The sequence below is a fragment of the Amblyomma maculatum genome, chromosome 7 (assembly GCF_055883805.1).
Source record: "Amblyomma maculatum isolate TAMU_Amacu chromosome 7, ASM5588380v1, whole genome shotgun sequence".
Lineage (NCBI taxonomy): Eukaryota > Metazoa > Arthropoda > Arachnida > Ixodida > Ixodidae > Amblyomma > Amblyomma maculatum.
In genome coordinates, this window is record NC_139350.1 from 78,842,471 (window position 1) to 78,867,075 (window position 24,605).

A 24,605-nucleotide genomic window follows, 5' to 3' on the forward strand; every position below is an offset into this window, starting at 1 on the left:
TCCCCCGGCCTGGTGCTCGGCTCTTCTGGGGTGAAATGCTTGGGAAAAAGGGGCCATCTGCAAAATGCGGTTTTACATACATTATCACATTGAGACTAAGCCAAGACAAACTAGAAAACCTCTTCGGCATCGTGAGGCAATTTAATGGCTGCAACGATCATCCAACGCCGGCTCAATTTTTAGTGACAGTTAATGCCCTGGCATTTTACAACTTAGCGAAGCCCCCAAAAACAGGAAAATGTAATGCTGAAATTGTAAATGCCTTACTTGGAATTAGCCGTACAAGCGACAAACCTACACAGCTTCTTTCAAATCCTATTGATGAGCTTGACCGTTTGGTTGACGAGGGAAGGCTCGAGGACGTCGAAGCTACTTTGAATTCCCCTCTTTCAGATGACCACAGATACGTCACTAGGCACAGTTCTAGCCATCTCATAGATTGCAGGATATGTCGCTTGAAAGTTCATGAAGAAGTCAAAATGCAGTACTTGCTCCGTTTATCTCACTTCAAGCAAATCGTGCGCGGCACAAAAGGAAGAAAATCAATGTATCTCAAACTTCGACCACGGAGGTCTTCTTTATCCGTCCTCGGAGCTTGCAAAGCTCGTGCACACGTTGGAAGAGTCTGTCACGTTTTTTTTTTTTTAGTTCAAGAAAGATTAACGCAAATAGCATGCGTGAATTTGCTTTGTTTTTGCAAAGCGAGAGGTTTCCAAGTTTGGTTGCCCTACTCATGACAAAGAAATGACACTTAACATAGTGAAGTTCTACGTCCTCATGAGATTGCGTTTTTATGCCAAGCCGCTAAACCAAGAGCAGACCTCTAAAGCAGAGCAGGTAAAGCACCTAAAGCTGAGGAGGTGCAAGTAATCGTGTTTGAGGACTTTAATCATTCTGCCTTTCTCTTGTGTGTTTTCAAATTTAGCAGCTCAATTCAATTCAGCAGTTTTCAATTTAGCAGCAACGGCCTAATACAGTTCATTAATATTCTCATATATTTCTGTACAGTTTTATACGTTTGTACCATATTCTTGAACTAAGTCGCTATTTTTTTTTTTCACGTCGTCCATTATGTGGTTTCGTTCATTGCTATGTGCTCTCATTCATTCATTTCGTTTTGAGTAGGACTGCCAGTTCATATGTATTCGCCCACATTTAAATAAAGTCATCCGTAAGCGCTGGCATAATTTCTGTCTTCAAGCAATCTTCGCATACCTCTATTTACATGTGGCGCAAAAAGTACGCTAGTCTAGCCTAAAACACCATTCATTGCGTTTTCAGTACGTGCGAGCGTCGATGGAAGACTTCAGTCTAGCCCGCATAAACCGGTGCATTCAATATTAAAAATTTTAAATGATCATGGAAATACCTTAGACATTCGTCATTGAACCTCCCGCTAGTGTTCGAGAAATAAAGCACCCAATACGTTCAGGAAATATATCTTGCCGTTGCTTGCCAGTTCGTCGGCAATCTGTGTAAACTGTGTAAATTGCCTGACGACGGCCGCTCATTTTATAGGGAACTAGTTTTGTTGATGAACATAACCGTTTTAATACATTTAGACATGCGTGTGGGAGCGACACAATTTATTGCGCCTTCGGAGTCCGATTGAACTAGCGGTGACGGTTCACCCAGCTGTCTGCTCCGCGCTCACTGCGCTCCTCCTGCACACAGCGCCCTCTCTCCTGTCATCGCTTAAACGACCAGCTCGCCGGTGGCAGACGGCACACTTCTCAATTCTAGAACACTATAGATAAGGTATTATTTTGCCTCCTGTAAACGTCCTGGCTTCAAAAGACTATTACGCTGCTTGATGGCCGCATCAGGCGCTCAGCGGCAATCACCTGCGCTCGGGCGAAAGTGACTGGAAACTGCATCGGCATTCAGAACCCACTGTATAGGCAGCCCAAGCAAGTGGGGATATAAAAATTCTTATTATGGTAAATTTTATCATTGGTCCGTGCATTAGTTTCATAAAAACCACAGTTATTACAATTGCAGCAGTGCTTGTCTAATTAAAGTTTGGTTTGGTTTGTGGGGTTTAATATCCCAAAGCGACTGAAGCTATGGTGGAGGATACGGAAATTCCCACCCCCTGAGGTTCTTTAACGTGTACTGATATCGCACAGCACATGGGCGCCTGGGTTTTCGGCTCCATCGAAAAGCAGCCGCCGAGGCCGGGATTCGATACCGCATATATCGTGGGAACAGTACCTAATTAAAGTAAGCAAATTCACTGACATGCCCACACTGACTTTCCTTCTCTGCACAATCAATTCTTATAAATGCATATACATTAATAGCCATGTCGAGGTACTCCTTAACGCCATGCGAAAATAACGCGGCATCAATAGCGCAATACACAACTCCTCAGAAAACGTGAGGGTCGTTCTCACATTCCCATGGCTACTGCCGGTACTAAAATGAGCTGGTGCATGAGGTATAGCCTTTCTTCACAATGCACAAGCGCTTTATTTTTTCCAGAACGAAACATGAACTCGTGATGCACCTCCGAGAAAAACGGCAGCCTAGCTAGGCCATGATGTGCACCTTATGTAGAAAGCATCGTCTGTTCTTCCGCCAATAAACAACAGGTTCATTAGCTCTACTTACTTGCAGAATACTTCTACAATACAGATGACACCTGCATCCAAGCAGTGGTGTTTAAAAGTCAGCCGGCATTCTTACACAAGATGCACAGCAGCAGTCCGCAGTGCGCTCCGATGCGTTCCGAAGGCCAGCAATGACGGCCGTACTAGTGGCGCCATCTGTTGGGGAGAGTGGAACTACTCTTTGTAAATGGTCTATAAGGTGGCGGTTCCACGGTCGCCATCTTGGAAGTAGTTCAGATTCTGCCACCAGGCTACGCCACCAATCCATGAGTGAGGAACTGAGTACCCAGCCCACGGTCCAGCCCTATCGACTTGCGCTGCCTGAAAGCTTTTCTTGTGTTGCTGCGCGGACTTTCAAAAGTTTTTGTGGCTCCACAGCTGTGTCCAGGCAGAGAAGGGGAGGGGTTTTGTCCCCGTCCTGCGCAGCATGGGCTGCCCCATTCAACTCCCCTCTTCACCCCACCGCACCACTACTCCGAACAATACGCGCCCCGACAATGAGCAAAGAGCCTTCCCTCTCTTGCCTATACTTCGTCTCACAAGATTTTTGCAGCACAGCGAAAGGCAGAGGCACCCCAGCTGGTCCAACCAGGATCACGCGTACAATAGGCAATTGTGCTCCTAAGCGCCTCTGCCCCCCCCCCCCCCTCAAATTGGCGGGGGTGACAGTAGGAGCACAATTCTCTATTATAGTGCGCACAGGCTAGAGGCACAATTGAAAGGGCTCCTCTGCCTTTCGCAGTGCTGCAGATATCTTGTGAGACGACGTATAGTTTCCGCTGTAGAGCCACGAACCCGATTGCTCCTACCCGCCGAGCGTGAGGGGGTTGGACTGGACTGCAGTAGGCTAGCTTGACTGAACACAAAACAGGGTGTCAACATGATTGCACAGTGCAATCTTAGTACGAGTGAAAAGGAAAAGCGAATTGCATTATTTCTGCAGACTTCGTCGATGAACCTTAGTTGAATTCGGCGCCTGTCTTGTGTTCTTTTGATCCTCGTCTTTTGGGCTATGCAATGGAGTGATCATTAGCGAGCTTTAGAATACGGCGACCCTATCCGTTAGTGGGATAGAGTAATAGCGGAGCGTGCGCACTATAATAGGGAATTGTGCTCCTACTGTCACCCGCGCTATTACCCTGTCCCCCTAAGCGGTAGGGGTACCATATTCTAAACCACCCTATTGTTGATGCCATAGATATAGTAGGGATCGGAACACTCCTTGACTGGAGTGGAAGCTGCCAGCTCTTGCGGTCAACAGAAATTTGCTTTATCAAACGTGATTACAAATGTGATAATGTGGTTATAATTAGCTGAACTTCAGTAAACAATCGCCCTTGTTTATTTTTTGTTCGTGCTTGTCCAATCTTGGAAACTAGAGCTGGTAAGTTACAATGTGCGAATAAGTGAATGCTAACTTTTTCCTTTTGAGATGAATCGATATTTCGAAATAGATGTGAAATCCACCAAGAGGCTATGTATCGCGCAGGAGGCCGGCATGTATTCATGTTCTCTTCGGCACTGAGGAGGCGCATTCACACTAAACTATGTGGGAAATGGGGGAAGGGGAGAGGGGGTTGTAAAGGAATGTTGCCAGAAGAAAGGACCTAACGGGGACAGTTTTGTAGGCGCTTATGGCGGCCACTTTCCAGAGTCCTCATTGTATTTATTCGCTCGCTCGCGCGTGTGTGTGTGCGTGTGTGTGTGTGTGTGTGTGTGTGTGTGTGTGTGTGTGTGTGTGTGTGTGTGTGTGTGTGTGTGTGTGTGTGTGTGTGTGTGTGTGTGTGTGTGTGTGTGTGTGTGTGTGTGTGTGTGTGTGTGTGTGTGTGTGTGTGTGTGTGTGTGTGTGTGTGTGTGTGTGTGTGTGTGTGTGTGTGTGTGTGTGTGTGTGTGCAATTAAAGGAACACACTATTTTCAGTCAATTAGAATAAAATTTTAACAATCAGTCTCCTGAAAACATTTTTCTCCTGCAGAATTTCACTCGACACTGAAATCTGATGTGGAAAGTAGCATGCTATGGAAGACACTGACCTGTCCTGCTGCAGCTTCCCGCGTTGATGCATGCGCTTTCTGAACCAATATATTCGGTGGACTACTGTTCATTATTAGCTTGGAGCCTGACTTTATTGTACTCATTTCACAGGGCACACACACGTATGCAACAAGTATACTGTTGAGCCCGCCTTTCGGCTTCATGTGTTGGTAGTAAATAATTTCGTGATGTGGCACTTACTTGTACATTCACACATTTGCAACATAATAATCAGAGTCCAACTTTTACTCCATGCAAGAGCGCCTATGCTTACCAAATGTTTTCCTGCAAACGCCAAACGATTAGACGCATCGATCAGATCGCGTTCTGTCAGATTTGGCATGCGCTATAATTTGTGATTTTTTCCATACCAATGCAGTACAGTGGTTTTGCTTCATGTGGTCAAACGGAAGCACGTTCTTTGTATGCTCCGAAATTTTCACATGCTTCTATGTCAGTTTTGGGAACATGATCGGACAGCTTTCAGAGCACAGGAAGTCGAGTTGCTTTAAAACAAGGTTCAAATATAAAGTCAACAAATTGGGCGTTGAGACGGTGGGTGAGTGGACGCCTGGGTGACCCGGTATCTACCTTACTCGAGATAAGGGCCCCATTCTTTTGGAAACGCTCTGCCTGCCGACGGGCTTTTAGAGCGTTAGCTCTGTTGCTCACTTGCGCGAGTGGCGCGTTTTTCTAAGAATCGTAAACAGTGCCATCACCATAGCAACATCGCCGTCTTCATTGTGCCCGGGCAAACTACACCGAACGCTCCCCGCCCCCGGCCACAGCGGCAAAGCGCGGTAGCGGGCGATGCTAGGCAGGTATAGCATTGTAGCAAAATGAACGCCGAACCAGCTTCCCAGCCGAATGCATCAACAGTTTACCGTAGACGCCGTAATGCTTCGAACAATCCGCGATATATCCCCCTTCATGAAGCGGAATTAGCTGGGAAGAGGACGGGACATCATGCACGTATAAAATAAATAAAATAAGCACAAATAAAACCATCCAACGGGAAACCAGTTCAGTGTTTTCTCTCATAATATATATATATATATATATATATATATATATATATATATATATATATATATATATATATATATATATATATATATATATAGGGCCACTGATCAAGTCAAAACATTTGAAGATATAAACGAATGCTTTTTGTCTGATTTATCCATTGTGAACAACGAAGCTGTAGGGCTTCCGAAACATTAGTACGTTTTCATGAAACTTTGACTTGGTGAGTGACCCTGTATATTTTTTTATGCCACCACCTGATCAACTGCATTTAGTCGAACTCTTGATTACAGTGGTTTCTCTCATTTGAGCTAAAGCTCGACATTTGGTTCAGCATCGTTGAGCCTCATCGTTTTTTTTTTCTTTTCGATTTTTAGTGAGGGGAATGATGGAAATGCAGTGGCGAAACCCGATTCAACATAACATCTTTGTATTGAAGAAGCTTCACATGGCTGTTTCCTACTTGCCCATTCACCGAAAACATCCCCGGCAGCTAGTGCGGCACGTTACCTTTACTATCATCACCGGAACGCAACATTCAGAAAAAAAAAAAAAACATGACTGAAACGCTGGTGATTATCTTCGGCCGCCCACTATATTATTTTTTCTCCTTTTCTTTGGAGCCTGCACTGCTTGCGCTATATAAGAACTTCAGTAGGAAGGTTGAAGAGGCATGCTTGTGCATGTTCAGGTTTTCAAGTTGTGCTTGGCAGACTGTCGAAACATTTTATCTGTACCAGTAAAGTGGCAGAGAGTACAAGTATTTGTGCAATTTCTCCTAGGGAGACGCTCTTTGAAATTATATTATATTAATTTATGCAGTGTTATAATTACGTGCCCCTACTATTCATTTTATCGTAGAAAGAGGAAGATATTTTTTCTTTTTGCCACTGAAAAAAAAAAAGTCTAAATTCCACACCCTCACAATATATGCTAACACCGCGAACATCTGAAGATAGCTTTGTGGCGGAGCTAAGACGAGGAATAACCAGCTCCGACAGCGTTCGGGTTCGAACTGTTTTTTTTTTTTTTTTCGCTGCTTGCACTGAGACGCTTAGTGCCAAATTCTTATTTGTCCAGCGCCGTGCCGTTGTTTGTGATAAAAGCGAGATGCGAGGGACGCTACAAGACTACAAAACAAAACCAGAAAAAAAAATTCAATGCCTCCGGCACGGTTATATCTTGCCGAGTAAGTAGCTAGATGACACATTCAGTACACAATGGGGCGACATGTTTCCCAGCAAGTTTTAAATAACTGCAACAACAGAGGCAGTGAGACAAGCGTTTATTGAAGTCGTTACGAAAATTAGGTCGGTGCCTCTCCACAGAACAGCTTTACTGCGCTGTAACAGGTCCCCTGCTGACAAGGCAGATTTAGCTCCTAATCTCGACGCTGCAAAGAACAGAGTTGGGTTGAGAGTTTATTTATTTAAAGTTTATTTATTTCATACATACATGCAACAAAAATGGATACAGTATGAGTTATACAGGAGGTCCCGTAGTACAAGACTGTCGGGGGGACCTCCCAGAACAAAGCAAGTGAGGTAAAAATGTAAAAAAATGGGAAGCAGTGTAACAAGTAGTTGGATACACTTCGCTCAGCGATATCACATCAAGCTGATCCCAAGGTAAAGCATATGCTTGCTTATCAGCATGCTGTGGTACAGAACTCTCTCTGCTAGCTTGACATGAGCAAGGGTAGTAGCATGTGTCGCTATTTTAGCCAGGAGGTGTGATCCTGAATGAAAACAACCAGACAAGATGACAAAAAAAGATCGAATCATAGAGGGGCTTTATTCTGAAACGGTATATATTGTTACGGTGCAGGGATTACACTCGGTAAATAGACGCATATGGCGTTGACTCACGCAGACGCAGCCACGGAGACAGTCACTCCCGAACACCGGCTTCATCCTTGTCTTTCTTCTATCTATCCACGCGATCCCCCCCCCCCTCGCGCTAGCACCGCGCTTCCTCTTCTTCAATACCGTAACATATTTCCACCGGATGGGGGGGGGGGGGGGGAGTTGAAGAGGGACAGGGAACTCACTGTGTCCGACCACACACACACACGAAAACACATACTACACAGGCAATGGACGATAAGATAACACACAAGGCCACACCAACACACAAATCGAAAATCACCAAAACAAAAACGTAGTCCAATAAGACCGTGGAGGCCACTCAAAGCTCAAAATTTCTTCACGTGATACCATCCCACGGTAACGGCCGCTCTCTCCAGTGTACGGAGGCCGCGCGAGGGTACTCAGGTTCCAGTTTTACGCAGTGCTTACAGCACGGCGCATCGAAGTTGATGAGCGGGCCGCGTGCGTTGTTGACCACCTGGTCAAAGTAGGACCAAATGAGCATGAAGACGTTCCGCTGGACGATGACTCCCATGGCCTCAATGTCCACCTCTGTTAGCGTGGACGCCGTGTCCGGCTCGACCTTCGGCTTCTTGGGCTTGCTCTCGTTCTCCTATTCACCCTCCTTGCTCGATGACGAGCCCTCGTCCTTGGTGTCCACTCTCATGGACTGATCTCCCTGGCCACTCTCACCCCATGCTGTCCTCTCCGGCCTTGGTCTCGTCCTTAGTCTCTCCCTCGATGCCTTCAGTTTTCGTGGACTCATGTACCTCAGGCGCCAGCTTGGACTTGCCCACATCCAGAGTCGGTTCTTTCATCTCGGTGTGTCCACTGAGTGCCAGGTCTATGTAAGCACATGAGACCTTCCCTGTTACCACGAGGATGAAAACCAAAACTGCTATCCCAGACTTCGCCATGGCATATCGATATTTTGGACGCTTCGCTCTCCAGGTACACATCTGCCCAGCCGAGTGTTGATCTCGGTGAGCTGCTGCAAGTGCTCCCCATCTGAAGTGGACGAACCGTCCTCCTGTGCGAGGTGGCCGCCCATACCACGCCGTAGCTGTTGCTTCTTGAACCATTCCTGCAGCTCCCTCTCAAAGCACACCAGCCACCTTGATTGCCGGTAACAATCGTTCCAGCAGCTCCCGCTCCATGCGCTCACCCTCGGCCAACAACCTCTCTTCCAAGCTCTTCATTTCCCTTTCGTGCCTGGTCTTCAGCGTCTCCAGTTCCATGCTGAACGCCTTGGCTTGGCTTTAGTTTATTCTCCGTGTGCCCGCATGGCCTCTTCCTTATTCTTTTTCGCTGACTCCATCTGCCGGTCGGTCTCCTGGAGAAATGCCTCAAGTTCTTGCGAAGCGTCAGGACTGCCGACTGCTGCTTCCGTTCCGCTCGGCCAGCTCCTTCAATCAGTCGGCCTCTTGGTCGCGGAGTCTATATGTTTCGGCTTCCCATGAACACGGCAGCCGACACGCCAACGTATAATGTTTAGGCCTTGTCGTCAGCCTTAGGTCCTTCATGCGACATCGTACTTCTTCCTCTCTTGTTAGCTTTTTCCCTGGCCTCAATGGCCCTCCTGTTCCATTCCGGGCGGCGCACTTCCATGGAGCGAGCGAGGCGGGAGTCTACAATTTCTGGAAGAATGCAGTCCCTATAAAAACGAACCAGAAATGGCTCCATTTTTTTGTCCAGAAAGCGTCGTCTCGGTGTACTTCTTGTACATGTATCCCTTTCGTTGTGTACACCACAAAGTCACAGACATCCCTTCTGTTAACATGAAGCTGGCCTTGCCCTTGGTAAAATTACCTGTGTGACCGTTTCAGCACTGGATCGCCGTCTTTTTGCTTCTTGTCTGCGAACTTCCGTGCCGCTTCCAGGGGTTGGTCATCCTTTGCAGTGAACGGGCATTTGACCTCCACGATTCGTTCGGCGCCAACTATACCATCAGGAGAAGCTGCCAGAAATCCATACTCAAGGTCAACAAAGAGCCCACACGATTGAACGTCTCTTTTCATTTCGGCTGCATACAACTGGAGTGCAATTAACGCTCTCATGCTGCTTACCGTGTTGCGTGGCAGAATTTGTGAAGCTTTTTGGATCGAGAATGGTCTTGACCAGTGCGTCACAGGGTGTTGAGTCCTTTCTTATGCAGACAGCGTGGAAATTAGAAGCAGTGAGGCGAAGCCTTCTTTCCTCGAACCAATTTGAACTGTCTGCCTGCCCACGTGTTTGCGCCTCAATTCGTGCACAACCGTCCTTATCAACCTGGAGGTCTTTCAGTTGTGCTTCTGCTCTCTCAGCAAACTGTTCAGGTGGCAGGTCCGGCTTCATACAGTTTGTCCCATAGTGAGGTGATGAGATACTATCGGCACGGACCCTCTGATTATGCTGGCTGTCAAAAAGTCGCCTTTTTCGCGGCAATCTTTTGCCTTTTTCAGCCACTTTCCTGCCGGCATACTTCTTGTAGACAGCACCGGGGCTCTTGCAACTTATTGCTTTGCTGAGGCCCCAACTGGAAGCTTAGCCCAGCAGCTTGGCAACGATGCTCATAGGAGCCCTTCTGGCATCGGTTAACCTGCTTTCCACCACAAAGCTTCGCAACAAGAGACATGAGGGCTTCAGCAAGGTTGCTTGTATCGTCAGTGATGAGACGGTCAGCTTTTTGCGAAATACTGTTGGCAGCAGTCATTATCTTTGTTCTCAGCATGACAGGGAGCGTCTCGAATAAGTTTTCTCCCTTGCTTCGGTCACAGAAGTAACTTCTACAGCCATCATGGCACCCAAACACGTGTTTTGGACCGTTTCTCAGGTCAGCGGCTAAATCTCGAACAAGCTTTCTTACATCACCTGGACATTCTCGCAGCAATTCGGCATAGTGACTGACAGCCTTGCGTGTCCCGTTCTTTATCCGCTTTATTCTCGGACCCGATAGCATGGGCCGGCCACCTTTGCTCTCCTTGGCAATAGCATACAGACGGGAAGTGTAGCACTTCACCGCATGGTTTGCACATTCGTGCTTTCGGACAAAACGGCCGTAGCTAACCTTCGATTGAATCTGGTGGTATAGAGATGAGTCACCGTCGCCTATAAAGGTGCGGTATTGAGCGCCGTGCATCTCCATGCTTCGCTGAAATCCTTCAACTAGGACATCCGCCTCCATGGCTCCTGAGTTTTGATCCCAGTTTCTGTAGCACGTGTGCTCTTTTGCCTCTACGTTTTTCCTGGCATAGAACTCGCAAGTGCTGCACAGCTTATTCCTCACACCTAGGTAGAGGAGCCTTTTTGTGCGCTTACCGATGATGACGGCCACGCCAGAATTTGCAGAATACCGGTGGCCATGGCTCCTGTGGGACCAGCCACCATCAACTACCACGGTGAGGTTGGGGTGCAGTCATCCTCGCAGAAATCACAAGCTTCTTGGGCCAGCCGCTTTTCCTCCTTGCCAGCTTCGATCATTAGACCCAGGAGCACATCTTTCCATTGCTGAAAGAAAATAGAGCATACGTGAAGCTGTTACTGTTCCCAACAGATTCAAAGTTGCTTCGCCACTTGCAAATGCCAACATTGTATTTTGCTTAGCACATAGAAACGAGTATGCCCTAATGAAACTTCTGACGACATTGTCCTTCAAAATTCAGCTTTTCACTATTGTATGCATGATAAACTGTAAATAAATGTAACGCCCCTTAGCTGCATGTACGAACAAATGAGTTCGTAAGAAACAAATTTCAAACCATGTTATAATAATAACTGGATTCACGAACGTCTCTCTCTCCCACTCTTTCGTGAAAAAAAAAAACTATAGTTGCACCCAGAATATGAGATAGCGAAAATAACATGAGCGGGAATTTTCGGAGGCTTCAAGGAGCTTCGACAATTCCTAATAAGAAGTGACAAAAAATAAAAAAAAAGAAAAAGGAACCGACACGTTCTATAAATAAAAGGCGCAGGATAAATACAACTTTTGTTCATGTAGGGTATACTGATATTCAAAGTATGCATGCAGGATCTGCGCCCATGGCTCTGTACATTGTTTGCGCTAATACCGATTGAGTGGATTCGTGCATTGGAACAAAGCCTTAGTAAGAGTCGCGTACTCAACGTGGGCCCATATGTTCAGTTCAAACGAATGCATGTTATGCTGTATACCGCCTGAAACATACATTATCCATCTAGACTTTGGCAATTTCAATCGCAACTTTTGAAATAATTTATAGTACTTCATCTCTATTTGATATTCCTTCAACTAATTTCCTTCATGTTATATTCATTTCTGTCCATTTCCTATGCAAGGCTTCAAAATGCAGCTTTCTTGTACAGCAAACGCTTTTTCATCAAGATGGCCGTCTAAACCTTGTGTGCAGCTCTGTTTTCTGCTATTCTATGCCTTGTACACTGTTGGCGTGTGGCGGGTTGTAGGGCTACGTTTCACAATTCAACAGAATCAATGGATTGGCAGAGTTGTACCTAATCCCTTTACTGCGCAACGGTGAAGTAAGGTGGCGCGACATTATTCAGGCTGTGTACGTTTTCAGTGTTGCGCGCTATTTCTGACCTCGAAACCAATACCGGCTGGGAGGCCGTGGAAGTTTTTTCTGCTCAAAGAAGCTGACTTCCAGAGTTTGCAAAAGGTCCAAAGCTACACCCGCCTGTCTGTCTCTCATGTGTGTGTGTGTGTGTGTGTGTGTGTGTGTGTGTGTGTGTGTGTGTGTGTGTGTGTGTGTGTGTGTGTGTGTGTGTGTGTGTGTGTGTGTGTGTGTGTGTGTGTGTGTGTGTGTGTGTGTGTGTGTGTGTGTGTGTGTGTGTGTGTGTGTGTGTGTGTGTGTGTGTGTGTGTGTGTGTGTGTGTGTGTGTGTGTGTGTGTGTGTGTGTGTGTGTGTGTGTGTGTGTGTGTGTGTGTGTGTGTGTGTGTGTGTGTGTGTGTGTGTGTGTGTGTGTGTGTGTGTGTGTGTGTGTGTGTGTGTGTGTGTGTGTGTGTGTGTGTGTGTGTGTGTGTGTGTGTGTGTGTGTGTGTGTGTGTGTGTGTGTGTGTGTGTGTGTGTGTGTGTGTGTGTGTGTGTGTGTGTGTGTGTTGGTGGTGAGGAAAGTATATTTAGAAATAAGGAGATTTAAAATAGGGTAATAGCGGCTCGACAGTGTGCACAAGAGGGGGGGGGGGGATTGCCGAGACGAATGGGCGAGGTGTGTGGCTATACAATTTTGCCCGCGATGTTTCAGCGCTGCTACCAACTATTGCCCAAAACAAGTCTTTGCCGCCATTCTGCAGGAATATTGTCACGGGTTCTATCGCTACCCGGACGGCAGTCCAGAAGGAGAGGGTCAAAGGACGGGGTTGAGGCACAGGAGGCGGCAGAGAGCAGGCGCTTGACCAGGCGAAAGCAGCGGTGTCCCAGAAGCACGCGCACTCTGCAGAACTTCGTCTTCTTCTCCCTCCAGAACTGACACGGTTAGCGCGGGTTACACTACTCCTCCCCCTGAAAGGCGCATCGTCCCGATGCGCGCACCAGCGTAACTGAAACGCTAAATCGAGCAGAGCTCAGAGTCAGAATACGTGGTTCTAGCGTTCAGAGTAAGTTTTCAGGCGAACCACATGCACCACTTCAGGATGAGGGGGCCGACGAGATGTGCTCGGAACAATCGGAATCACCTCGTAATTCACGTCGCTTATACGGCGAACGACCTCGTATGGGCCAAAGTAACGTTTTAGCAGCTTCTCGCTGAGACCGCGACGGCGAACGGGAGTCCACACCCACACTTTATCACCAGGTGCAAAATTAACTTCACGATGCCGGAGGTTGTACCTGCGTGCATCGACGTGCTGGCGGTCTTGGATGCGTAGTCGTGCCAACTGTCGGGCTTCTTCTGCGTGCTGGGTTACCAGTTGGACATCGTCGTAAGAGAAGGCCTCCGGCTCATGGGGAAGCATGGCGTCAAGCATGGTAATAACCTCTCGGCCATGCACCAGGCGGAACGGCGAAAACCCGGTTGTTTCCTGAGTTGCGGTGTTATAAGCGAAAGTTACGTAGGGAAGAATTTCGTCCCATGTACGGTGCTCGACGTCCACATACATAGATATCATGTCGGCCATAGTCTTATTAAGGCGCTCTGTGAGCCCATTCGTTTGGGGGTGGTATGCGGTAGTTTTGCGGTGGTGCGTGTTGCTTAAACGCAAGATCTCTGCCATTAGCTGGGACACGAACGCGGCACCGCGATCTGTGATCAAGACTTCGGGAGCACCGTGACGGAGGACGATGGACTCGACGAAAAACTTCGCTACATCAGCCGCTGTTGCAGAAGGTAAAGCTCGCGATTCAGCATACCGTGTGAGGTAATCCGTAGCAACAACAATCCAGCGGTGTCCCGAGTTGGACGTAGGAAAAGGTCCGAGCAGGTCCATGCCTACCTGCTGGAACGGAGTCATAGGCGGCGGAATGGGGTGAAGATGTCCTGCGGGTTGTACGGGCGGAGTCTTACGTCTTTGACATTCGCGGCAGGTCCTGGTATAGTGACGAACAGTCTTAGGAAGTTGAGGCCAGTAATACTTGGAACGAATTCGTGCGAGTGTTCGGCTGTATCCCAAATGCCCGGAAGTTGAGTCGTCATGACAGGCGTCCATAATTTCATTACGTAGGTCAGCCGGTATAACCAGTAGCCAAGACCTCGCACTCGCTGCGAAGCTCTTTTTGTATAGCACATTGTTGCGAAGACGTAATGCGGGCAGAACGCGCAAGAAGACGCGTGGAATGGTGCCTTCTTGACCTTCCAGATGGGCGATTACTTCACGGAGTTCAGTGTCGTGTCGCTGCCGCGCTGCCATATCGACTGTGCTTATGGTACCTATAAAAGCATCTTCATACTCGTCGCCTTGACCGTCAGATGCTGATTCTATAGGGGCTCTGGAGAGGCAGTCAGCATCTGTGTGCCTGCGACCGGACTTATAAACTATTGTAGCATCGAATTCTTGCAACCGAAGGGCCCACCGTGCAAGTCGCCCTGAAGGGTCTCTCAGAGTGCTGAGCCAACACAGAGAGTGATGGTCGGTAACCACCTGAAATGAGCGTCCGTACAAGTAGGGTCTGAACTTATTAATCGCCCAAACTACCGCGAGGCATTCTTTTTCAGTGGTCGAGTAGTTAGTCTCCGCCTTCGATAATGTTCGACTTGCGTAAGCGATTACACGCTCTGTCCCGTTCTGTTTTTGAATGAGCACGGCTCCGAGGCCCTTGTTGCTGGCGTCTGTATGAACTTCAGTCTCGGCGTCCTGGTCAAAGTGCCCGAGTACAGGAGAGGTCTGTAAGCTTTGTTTAAGGCGGTCGAATGCACGCTGCTGTTCATCCGACCACTGGAAGGCGACGTTCTCTTTCGTGAGATGAGTAAGCGGTGCAGCGACATGAGAAAAATTGGGAACAAAGCGCCTATAGTAAGCACAGAGGCCCAGAAACCTCCGTACGGCGTTCTTGTCCGATGGTGTAGGAAAGGAGGCGACGGCGGCTGTTTTATCGGGATCTGGACGAACACCCGCGCTACTGACGACATGGCCAAGAAATTTTAATTCATCGTAGGCAAACTTGCACTTTGTTGGCTTCAGAGTGAGGCCAGCGCTTCTTATAGCTTGTAGTACTGCTCTCAGGCGAAGAAGATGATCGGAGAACGTGCTTGAGAAGATTACAACATCGTCAAGGTAGACCAGACAAGTTTGCCACTTCAGTCCGGCCAAGACGGTGTCCATAACGCGCTGAAAGGTTGCTGGGGCGGTACAGAGGCCGAACGGCATCACTTTAAACTCATATAGACCATCCGGGGTGATAAAAGCAGTCTTCTCTCGGTCGCGCTCATCAACTTCGATTTGCCAATAACCACTTTTCAGATCTATGGATGAAAAGTAACGGGCATGTCGTAGATGATCAAGTGCGTCATCAATGCGAGGAAGGGGATAGACATCCTTCTTGGTGACGCTGTTGAGACGGCGATAGTCAACACAGAATCGAAGAGTGCCATCCTTTTTCTTTACTAGTACCACTGGAGCTGCCCATGGACTGTGCGAGGGTTGGATTATATCGTCGGCCAGCATTTCTTGCACTTGGTTCTGAATAACTTCACGTTCTTTGAAAGAAACTCGGTAAGGCGACTGACGAACAGGGTGAGCAGCGTCATCGGTAATTATTCTGTGTTTGGCAATGGTCGTCTGGCGAACTCCGGATGACGTAGAGAAGCAGTCTTGGAATTCTGCAAGCAGCGCTATCAATTTGGCCCTCTCACTCACAGAGAGATTAGGTGCAATGCTTACACCCAAAGGTGCATCGTTCTGCTGCGAAGAGGAGGAGAAAGCACCTTCGGACAGGGCAACAACTTGAATAGGGGCGGTAATGCTCTCCATGGTACCGAGAGCTGTGCCTTTCGTAAGGCGCTGTGGAGTGCCACAAAAGTTGGTGACTAGGACGTGTACGCAGCCAGTATCCAGCTGCGCGATACCTCGAGCAACACCAAGACCCCGTTCAAGAAGCAGCTGAGCACTTCCTTCCAGCAGAACTTCGCCAGAAGCAACGTGGTCGGACGTGACAGGAAGAAATACGCTAGACTGGGGCGGTACGGTTACGTGCTCCGCCAAGACGCGTGCCGTGCAAACTTGGGGCTTTGTTTGCGCCGAGGTATATCGAGGTTGACGAAGCGTGAGGCGGCGGTCGGTAAAGTCGATTACAGCGCTGCAATCACTCAAAAAATCCATGCCGAGAATAATGTCTCTGGAACATTTCGATAGTACAACAAAGGTAACCGGGCACCTGAGACCGTTAATCTCAATACGAGCAGTGCATCTGCCGATTGGTCTCACGAGGTGGCCTCCAGCGGTTCTGATATCGGGGCCATCCCACTGCGTCGTTACCTTGCGAAGTCGGCGGCATAGCTCCCCACTCATAACAGAATAGTCTGCACCGGTGTCAACGAGTGCCGTCACGTCGTATCCGTCGATCACAACATCGAGGTTATTGTACACTGTGGTGCGGCGGTCGTCGGAAGCTCCGTCGGGGAGTTCGTCGTGAAGTTCGTCAGAAAGCTCGTCGGAAAGCTCGGCGGGAAGTTCGGCGAGAAGTTCGGCGCGAAGTTCGTCGGGAAGGTCGTCGGGTTGATCGTCGGTTCGCGTGGGGGAGCGGGCCGAAAAACGTGGAGGCTCTTTAACAGGAACGGGTTCGGCAACGTCACCTCCAGACGTCGCCGGGCTTAGTTTTCCCGATGAGGGGACAGGCTTTGCCGTCGATTGCTGCGAAGGGGAGAATCGTATCGGCGGGACGGTGTCGAGCGGAGGTCGCGACGTGAAGACCGGTCGGGTGGTGGTGAACGGCGCAGATAATCCGCGATGTCGCGGGGTTGCTCGCCGAACTCCGGGCGGGGAGCATTCCGCTGGAAACCGCGAAGACCAAGCTCGCGGTAAGGGCAGCGACGGTAGACGTGGCCTGCTTCTCCGCAGTGGAAGCATAGTGGGCGATGGTCGGTTGTCCTCCACACGTCAGCCTTGCTCATCCATTGCTGCTGCGGACGAAGATCGTACACAGGGATACGGGGTTGTGCAGGCAAGTACTGTCGGCGAACAGGCGGCGGTGGTGGCTGCTGCGGCGGCGGGCGACTAGCAACGGACGCGTACGTCTCAATGGGCTGAGTAGGGGGCTGAGTAGGTAAAGAAGCAACGGAGCACTGTGGATAAAGGGCACGCTGTACTTCTTCGCGGACAGCATCCGTGAGGGCGCAGGATGCCGTACCATCAGCAGGTGGAAGCAGCTGCCGTATTTCCTCGCGTACAACTTCGCGGATGATCTCGCGTAGGCTTGCGGTGTCGAGGGAACCAGCAGGGAAACGAGCAGCTGAAAGGTTCGAAACGCTGGGACCTCCAGCAAGGCGACGATAATGGTCCGCTCGCGTAACCAAGGCTCGCTCGATATTCGTCGCCTCATTTACAAATTGTGCCACTGTAGTCGGCGGATCACGAATAAGCCCGCCGAAAATGTCACTCTTGACGCCCCGCATGAGTGCACGCACCTTTTTTTCTTCGGTGGCACGGGGGTCGGCACGGGAGCTAAGTCGTAGGACGTCTTGAACAAAACTCGTTACAGTTTCGTCGGGTCGTTGTACTCTTGTTTGCAGAAGGTCTTCTGCTCGCTGTCGCCGATACTGATTGGCGAACGTCCGTCGCAGCTCTTCCTTACAGGTGTCCCAGGATGTAAGGGAGGCCTCGTGGTTTTCGAACCAGTGCCGAGCCGTACTGTCCAGGCAGAAATACAAATTCTGAAGACAGTTTTCGGCATTCCAGCCATTGTGGCGGGCCACACGTTCGTACTGCTCCAGCCAATCCTCCACATCTTCGGAGGCATCGCCATGGAACGTGGCAGCCGCTCGAGGAGCCATCGGTAGGTACACCACGGACGGTGCGAGAAACGAGTCCGTCTGTTGACATTGGGTCGTGGTACTCCGGGCCATTGTAAGTTGTGGAGAGCCGGAGTTCGGCAACAGACCAAATTCAGGAGCAAGTCCTTGAAGTCGCCGACTGGCACGTATCTCGGCCTCCTCGTCGAAGGGGCGGCGGCTGAGACTTGGGGGCGAACTCAGAGTAGCGGGTTTTGAGGGGCTGTGCTGCATTTACCCCGCGTCTCCACCAGAATGTCACGGGTTCTATCGCTACCCGGACGGCAGTCCAGAAGGAGAGGGTCAAAGGACGGGGTTGAGGCACAGGAGGCGGCAGAGAGCAGGCGCTTGACCAGGCGAAAGCAGCGGTGTCCCAGAAGCACGCGCACTCTGCAGAACTTCGTCTTCTTCTCCCTCCAGAACTGACACGGTTAGCGCGGGTTACAATATATGCTGTACAGGGAACTGACATGTAGGCTAGGCAACTGGTGTATAAAGTAGGCAAAAACAAAAAGGGCGGGAAGCAAGTGCACACAAGGAAACATTCCAGACTACACATAAAAATTCGCATAGAAACAGAATTTGGCAACATGCTCATACCTTTCCAAGTGCCTCCTCTCGACGCAGGAACGTTCCCTTGCCCATGGCAGGAATCTCCATGAGAGACATTGCCTCCTCCAGATGCGAGTGGCCAGATCCGATGCTCGTGAATGCCCATACAGCAGCATCGTTTATGCCAACAGCCGTCTTCTCTGTGAGCGGCGTTGGCTCCACAATAGGGTGTGTAGTCACTCCTCTGAGCTCGTGACATCCATTGCACCGGAATTTGAACTCTGACCACACGCCAATCCTTCGTTCCTCTTGATACTCAAAGCGCCCTCCCTCAGAACGAGGACAGCGGTGGTCGCCAAGCGCCTGTACAGACTTTATAAAGTGGTCTACAGACACAACTCTTCTTCCAGGTATGCCTCGTCTGGCAGCTGAAGTCCCTTTGAACAGCAAGATCTGGCAAAGACTCCTGAATTCCAAGGTCATCCCAGTAATCAGTCATTGTGACGTCACAGCTGGTACCACTAGGCGTAGGTTGTGGCGGCGGGCATTTTGATGCTTTTGATTTCGGGCTGTCATTCATCTGCAGCAATGCATGTTTTCTGTAAAACAATGTGAGGAGTGAAACAAAAACATTATTGAACGAGGGCACCTATGCTGCTGCAAGCAGAAGCGAGGGTAAAAAATAAATTTGACAAGAAATGCAATTTTCGTAAACCTCATGTGCATTCTAATGACAGGGCTTCACTGTGTTAGTATGAGGCTTCTTCAACACGGCGTAGAAAAGAAAATGGAAAAAGGAACGGCAAGAAAAGCAAGTAAATGGATATCTTATCAACGCTGAGAGACACAGACCAATTATCTGTAAATAATGTGCACTAGCGTTGAAAATCTATCCAGTTGGTATGCGTTCATAATAACCACGCATTGAAGACAGAACGCAGAAGAGGAAAAAAAGGCTTACCTCTAACGGGCTGTAGCAGCAAGTTGGGCCCTTCCTCGACGAGCCTTCAGACCTTTCTTCCTAACCGGAGGCTGGTTATGGTGTTTAGCCATGATGCGATCGAAGTTCGAGGGCCTAGTCTTCACCGCAGGCTGGTCAGGAGCAGACGAGAGACGAGAATATAACAGTTCACTCAGGGATAGCTGACCTGAGTGAACTGATGGTGGATACAATTCCACATTTTATACTGTTGGTTGTCCCAAGCTAGGGAACTGGGGAAAAAGAGTTCATGTTGAGCAGACCAATCAGGGAGACACTAATGAGCATTCGAGGTGCCGCCCACTGCCGACGGTGGTAGTTGAGCCTCCTCGCACAACTTCATGTGGCGAAGGTGAACATCCTTGGTGGCAATGGCGATCATTAGCTGGCGGTGGAAGGGCAGTACCGAGTTGAAACAGCTCCGAATTCCGAGCAGTCTGCCCCTGGCAAAGGCCACTTTTCCACGGCATCTAATTCTCGGAATGTCGCGGGCACTCCCGTAATAATTGGGAGTAATTACTTATTGGTATTCACCCAAGCGCAGCCATAAGGCTACAAAGGAAAGCTATTCCCACTTCCAGTTATTGATCCATTCACTCTCGCCCTACCATATGATCTGCTGACTGTCCTGGTTAGCTCAGTTTAGTAGATTGGAGAGTTGGGCCAGTTGGTACATAATGGTAAGGACTGTGCTTCTCTCTTTGTCTGCGTCTTTCCGCTGGTCTGCGTCTTTCCAATAGCTCAGTAGTTAGAGCAATTGCCCCGGAAAGGCGGGGGTCTCGGGTTCTTTCCCCGGACCAGGACCAATTTTTCTTTCACTACGAAGTTTCCGAGAAAGCTTTCCTTTGTAGCCATATGGCTGCGCTTGGGTGGATGTCTATAAGTAATAACTCCCTTATTACAAACCTACTCCGTCTTGGAAGATTCCCGAAAATATTCGGGCACTCCCGTCGGCGAAAAGCTGCGTGCATTTGCTCTCGCCAACAATAGGAAAAACTTTCTCATGGTAACCCCTGTGTGCGTCAGGCGGGTAATTATAGAATAATGGGTCGCTTCCCGGGCATTCAGACCCGGCGAGGTGATTGACAGTCGCAGCACGTGGCGGTGATGTTGCTGTAGCACGTGGTCGCGATGTTACCGCCGACACGGCGCCTTTTCTGCTGCTCGCCGGGCTGGCTTGGTTCCTGTCGTCGGTCGCTGGAGCCTCGGCTGGAAACCCCGATCATAACAGTCAAGGAAATACAGAGCTTTTGAGACAAGGACAGAACAAAGAGTGGACAGCCCGTGCGCTAACTCTCAACTCAGTTTTATTCAATGCATTTCAGGATTTTAGACACTGTAGGAACATAGACAAAACATGATACTAGCATGCTATCGCGAAGCACGTCACCACATAATCGCACAAACTAACATGTTTCTATTTTCCCAAGAACTCTATCTCCTTGGTCGATAATGATATCGAAGGATCGCTTACACATTCTTTGAGTTATCTTATTTTTCTGACTTTACAATCTCGCGTGTCAGTTCTTTATTTCTGCTTATGAGAGTGCAGTCTGAATCGGCAGAAACACTACTCGTTACAAAGCAGTCGCAAGTTCAAAGCCAGGCAGAAAAGCACAAAAAAGTAGCAGTACAACCTATCTTCCCAGGATATGGCACACTCTGGAAAAAAAAAGTAAATCGGTGCGAGCAGATGTACACGTTATGTTTTCAGCACCTGAGAAACTAGCGAAACTATGTAAGATGACCGATCTGTTGGCTCTCAAGAAACAAGGATGCACAAAAAAGCTCCATAAAAACCTGTTTAGTGTGCGGAGGGCGTTGTGTATTCCTTACAGTTTTCTTGTTGTAAGGTGTACATAGGGCAGACCGGGAGGTGCCTAAATGAGAGATTTTGCGAACACAACAAAACGTTGAGAACAAGAGTGATAATATTGACGATAAAGAAAAACTGATACGCGATATTGTAGAAGCCAGGAAAATCAGAGAGTTGAAAGAAAAATGTGGAAGGCGATCCTTCGATATTCTTGAGAAAATAATTTGTGCGATTATGTGATGACGTGCATCGCGATAGCATGCTGGAATCATGTTTTGTCTATGCTCCTACAGTGTATAAAATACTGTAATGCATTGAATAAAATTGAGTTGAAAGTTAGCGCACGTGCTGTCCATTCTTTTTTTTTGTCCTTGTCTAAAAAGCGCTGTATTTCTTTGACGATGAACCAACTCGCGCGAACATAGACCCTGATCATAACAGTCATGCCTTCTCTCTATTACCCAAAATCGTCAAATATCGCCACGAGAGTTTTCCACCACGCCGTCAGAGAGGTCAAAGGTGAATTTCGCGCTCATAGCTCAGTCACGAACCATATACAGCAGCGTCCCTTAGTCACGATCGTTTAGAGGTTCAAAATCAAATCACATTCACTTGACTCTAACATACATGGACATCCTCATGAAGGGGTCCGCACCTTCACCTTATGAGGATTTGACTCGGTGAGGTGAGGGAAAATCAGCACTGAAAAATTAGCGAGGACGAGGATGAAGTTAGGCAGAGGCGGTGAGGTGAGGGATAGGCTGCGAAAGATAGTTTGAGGGCGAGGACGAATGCTTCACGAGAGGCGTAGTTTCTGTAGTAACAAAATGTAGCCGGCGAACATGAAAGACACAAATGGCCAGCATACTCTGTCTTCCACTGGTACTGTTGTTGAGAAAACAGATGCAGTGGAACGGGGCGCAAGTGCTATAGCTAGGCTTCGAAGGGGAAATAATTAAAAAAAACTGTAAAAACGACCAAGGAGCAGGAACAGAAGCTACGAAACCACCTCAGCGCTCGTGATGATGAAAAGCCTAAAAACGGCCCATTTGATAATTGCCGACCCATCAGGTAGCTGCAAAAAGTCACTGAGACCGATGTCGCTGGTTCCACTCTCACGGAACATGACGGGAACGGTAAAGTACACAAGGTCGCTGTTTCTGACCGCTAACGTTTCTTTGCCACTCAGGAAAACAACAAAGAGGGCAAGTTTAGCGAAAAAAAGCGCGCAAATAAAATAAACAAACCCGTCCAAAAGAAAGGGGACGCGCAGAAGAAACGCTGAGCACAGAAGACAGAGGTCGGGTCATTTAGCAACTACGACCCTGCCAACCATTTTTTTTTCCTCCCTCGGCTGCGGCGGCAAAGTCAAATTTATTCACACATTTGTAATTTTTTTCCTGTCCTGCCTAAGATATGGAAAATAAACAAACAGCAATTCAGTTGGCCTGATACCAGTAAATAAACTATACTTTAGCAGCCGATGCATTCTTTATCATGTGTGCAGAGCGAAGCAGAATTTTAGTATTTCTTTTACCGTTTCTATCTTTGTTCGTAAAACCTTCATATCATGCAATAAATTTGTGCGGCACGTAACCTCTTATTCTTATTTGATAATTTCCATAGCATCAAGTCCTATTTTTCCTTTGAGGGTTTGCATGGTACCGACCCTCTAACACGCAAGATTTCATTGTCTCACTTTCAGTGTAAGACTGACTCGATAATAAGAATGCAGAGATTTCGCTTTGTCTGGATTTATCTTTAGCTGCTAGGTTCAAATTATGGCAGCACTGTTCTTTGAATTGCTCATTCCGCTTAGTCGTTTCTGAGGAAGGAAAGAGGCCTCATTTGTTCGTCGGTTTCCCCATGTTAGCGGTTATTCGCTTCTCGTGCGAGGCAGCCCCACGAGCAGAAAGATGCCTGCTTTTGCCAAACACAAGCATTTATCTTTCTAGTAACGAAAGCCACTACTTGTACTGGACAAGAAGCACGTTTCGTTCGCCGGGGTACAGTGTTGATTGTAGCCGGGGCGCACCTCAGCTGCACGCGCGAGAGCCTTAGCTGGCAACGTTTCGGCACACAAACAATATGACACACTTAATTCGAGGCGATAAATAAATCTCAAAGCAAGCAAGTGTACATTTGTCAAAGGACCATTTTCAAGTAGCGCTACTGCGCATGAGCAAAGCACCTGAGCGGGCGAAGCACCTACACCCGACCCGACCCGACCGGACCTTTCGAGCCGACACGCCAGTGTTTACCTCTCTCGCCCGATGGAAAGGAAAGGGCAGAGGGAAAATGTTGTAGAAGCACAATACCCTCTCGTAAATACCCCTCGATTCAGGGTGTTTGTGGCGCCATCCTCGTAATTTTTCTGAACTGCAACATTTTAGTGCACATGAAATTTCATAGATGGCGCTAACTACTACATTTATTATACCTGGCTTTGTTATTCCACTATTATTGGCTTTTTGTACACTTTGTAGTTTATAATTGTTACCGGTTGAATAAAGGAACGAAAGCCCGAACCTTGAAGTTATATTCGCAAAAAAAAAAAAAAAAACAAGCCATGGAGCATTTCAATCATGCTTAAAATATTTCATGAAGAGCTCGCGCGCTTCAAGTGAACCACGAAAAAATTAGCTGAAATCACCCTGACAGTGCACATTCCTCGAGAGTCGTAGAACAAAAGCGATGCTTATCCTCTGACAGCAAGGTGTAAAGATTTTCCACGCGAAATTTCAGCACAGATAAAAGCTTATTACTTGAACAGTTTAGCATTTACTTTTAGCCATTTTACAAAAAATGCTGAGTTTGATAACAAATAACTTTTACACTAAATGAAGCAGACAAATGATATTTTCAGGAAAGAGCGAACTATGTACGACCTCCAACTGCGCCAAAAAGCTCCGTAGCAGAATGCATATCTTGAAAGTTATTGTATGTATATTTACCTGTTTTATACACTTTTCACAGGCGCGTGGCTACACAGTAAAAAAAATGCTTAACTTTGTTCATTAACATCTCATCTCAAAAGATCTCGAACGGTTTTTTTCTAGGTGCAAAATATTTTGCACAATTTTGCTTTTCCTGAGACAAGTAGAGCTAAAAAGCAGTTTCTTACCTTTGCGTTTTTCTTTACAGCTTAAACATCTTCGAAGCTATTTATAAACCAAATGCACCATTCGAAAGCAGAGAAAATAAGCTTTACAACGATATTAAAACCACACTTATAAACAAAACGAGTGAGGCACAGTAGACGTATGAATATCACCAAAAATGTCGTCTCTTCACCGCTTGAGTGGGACCGCCACCATAAAAAGC

At 48.0% G+C, this 24,605-nt stretch overlaps 1 pseudogene; it reads right to left on the reverse strand.

Annotated features, from left to right (window-relative positions):
* Window positions 1-10,626: 10,626 nt before the first annotated feature.
* Window positions 10,627-18,985, reverse strand: LOC146183711 (uncharacterized; annotated as a pseudogene).
* Window positions 18,986-24,605: the final 5,620 nt, after the last annotated feature.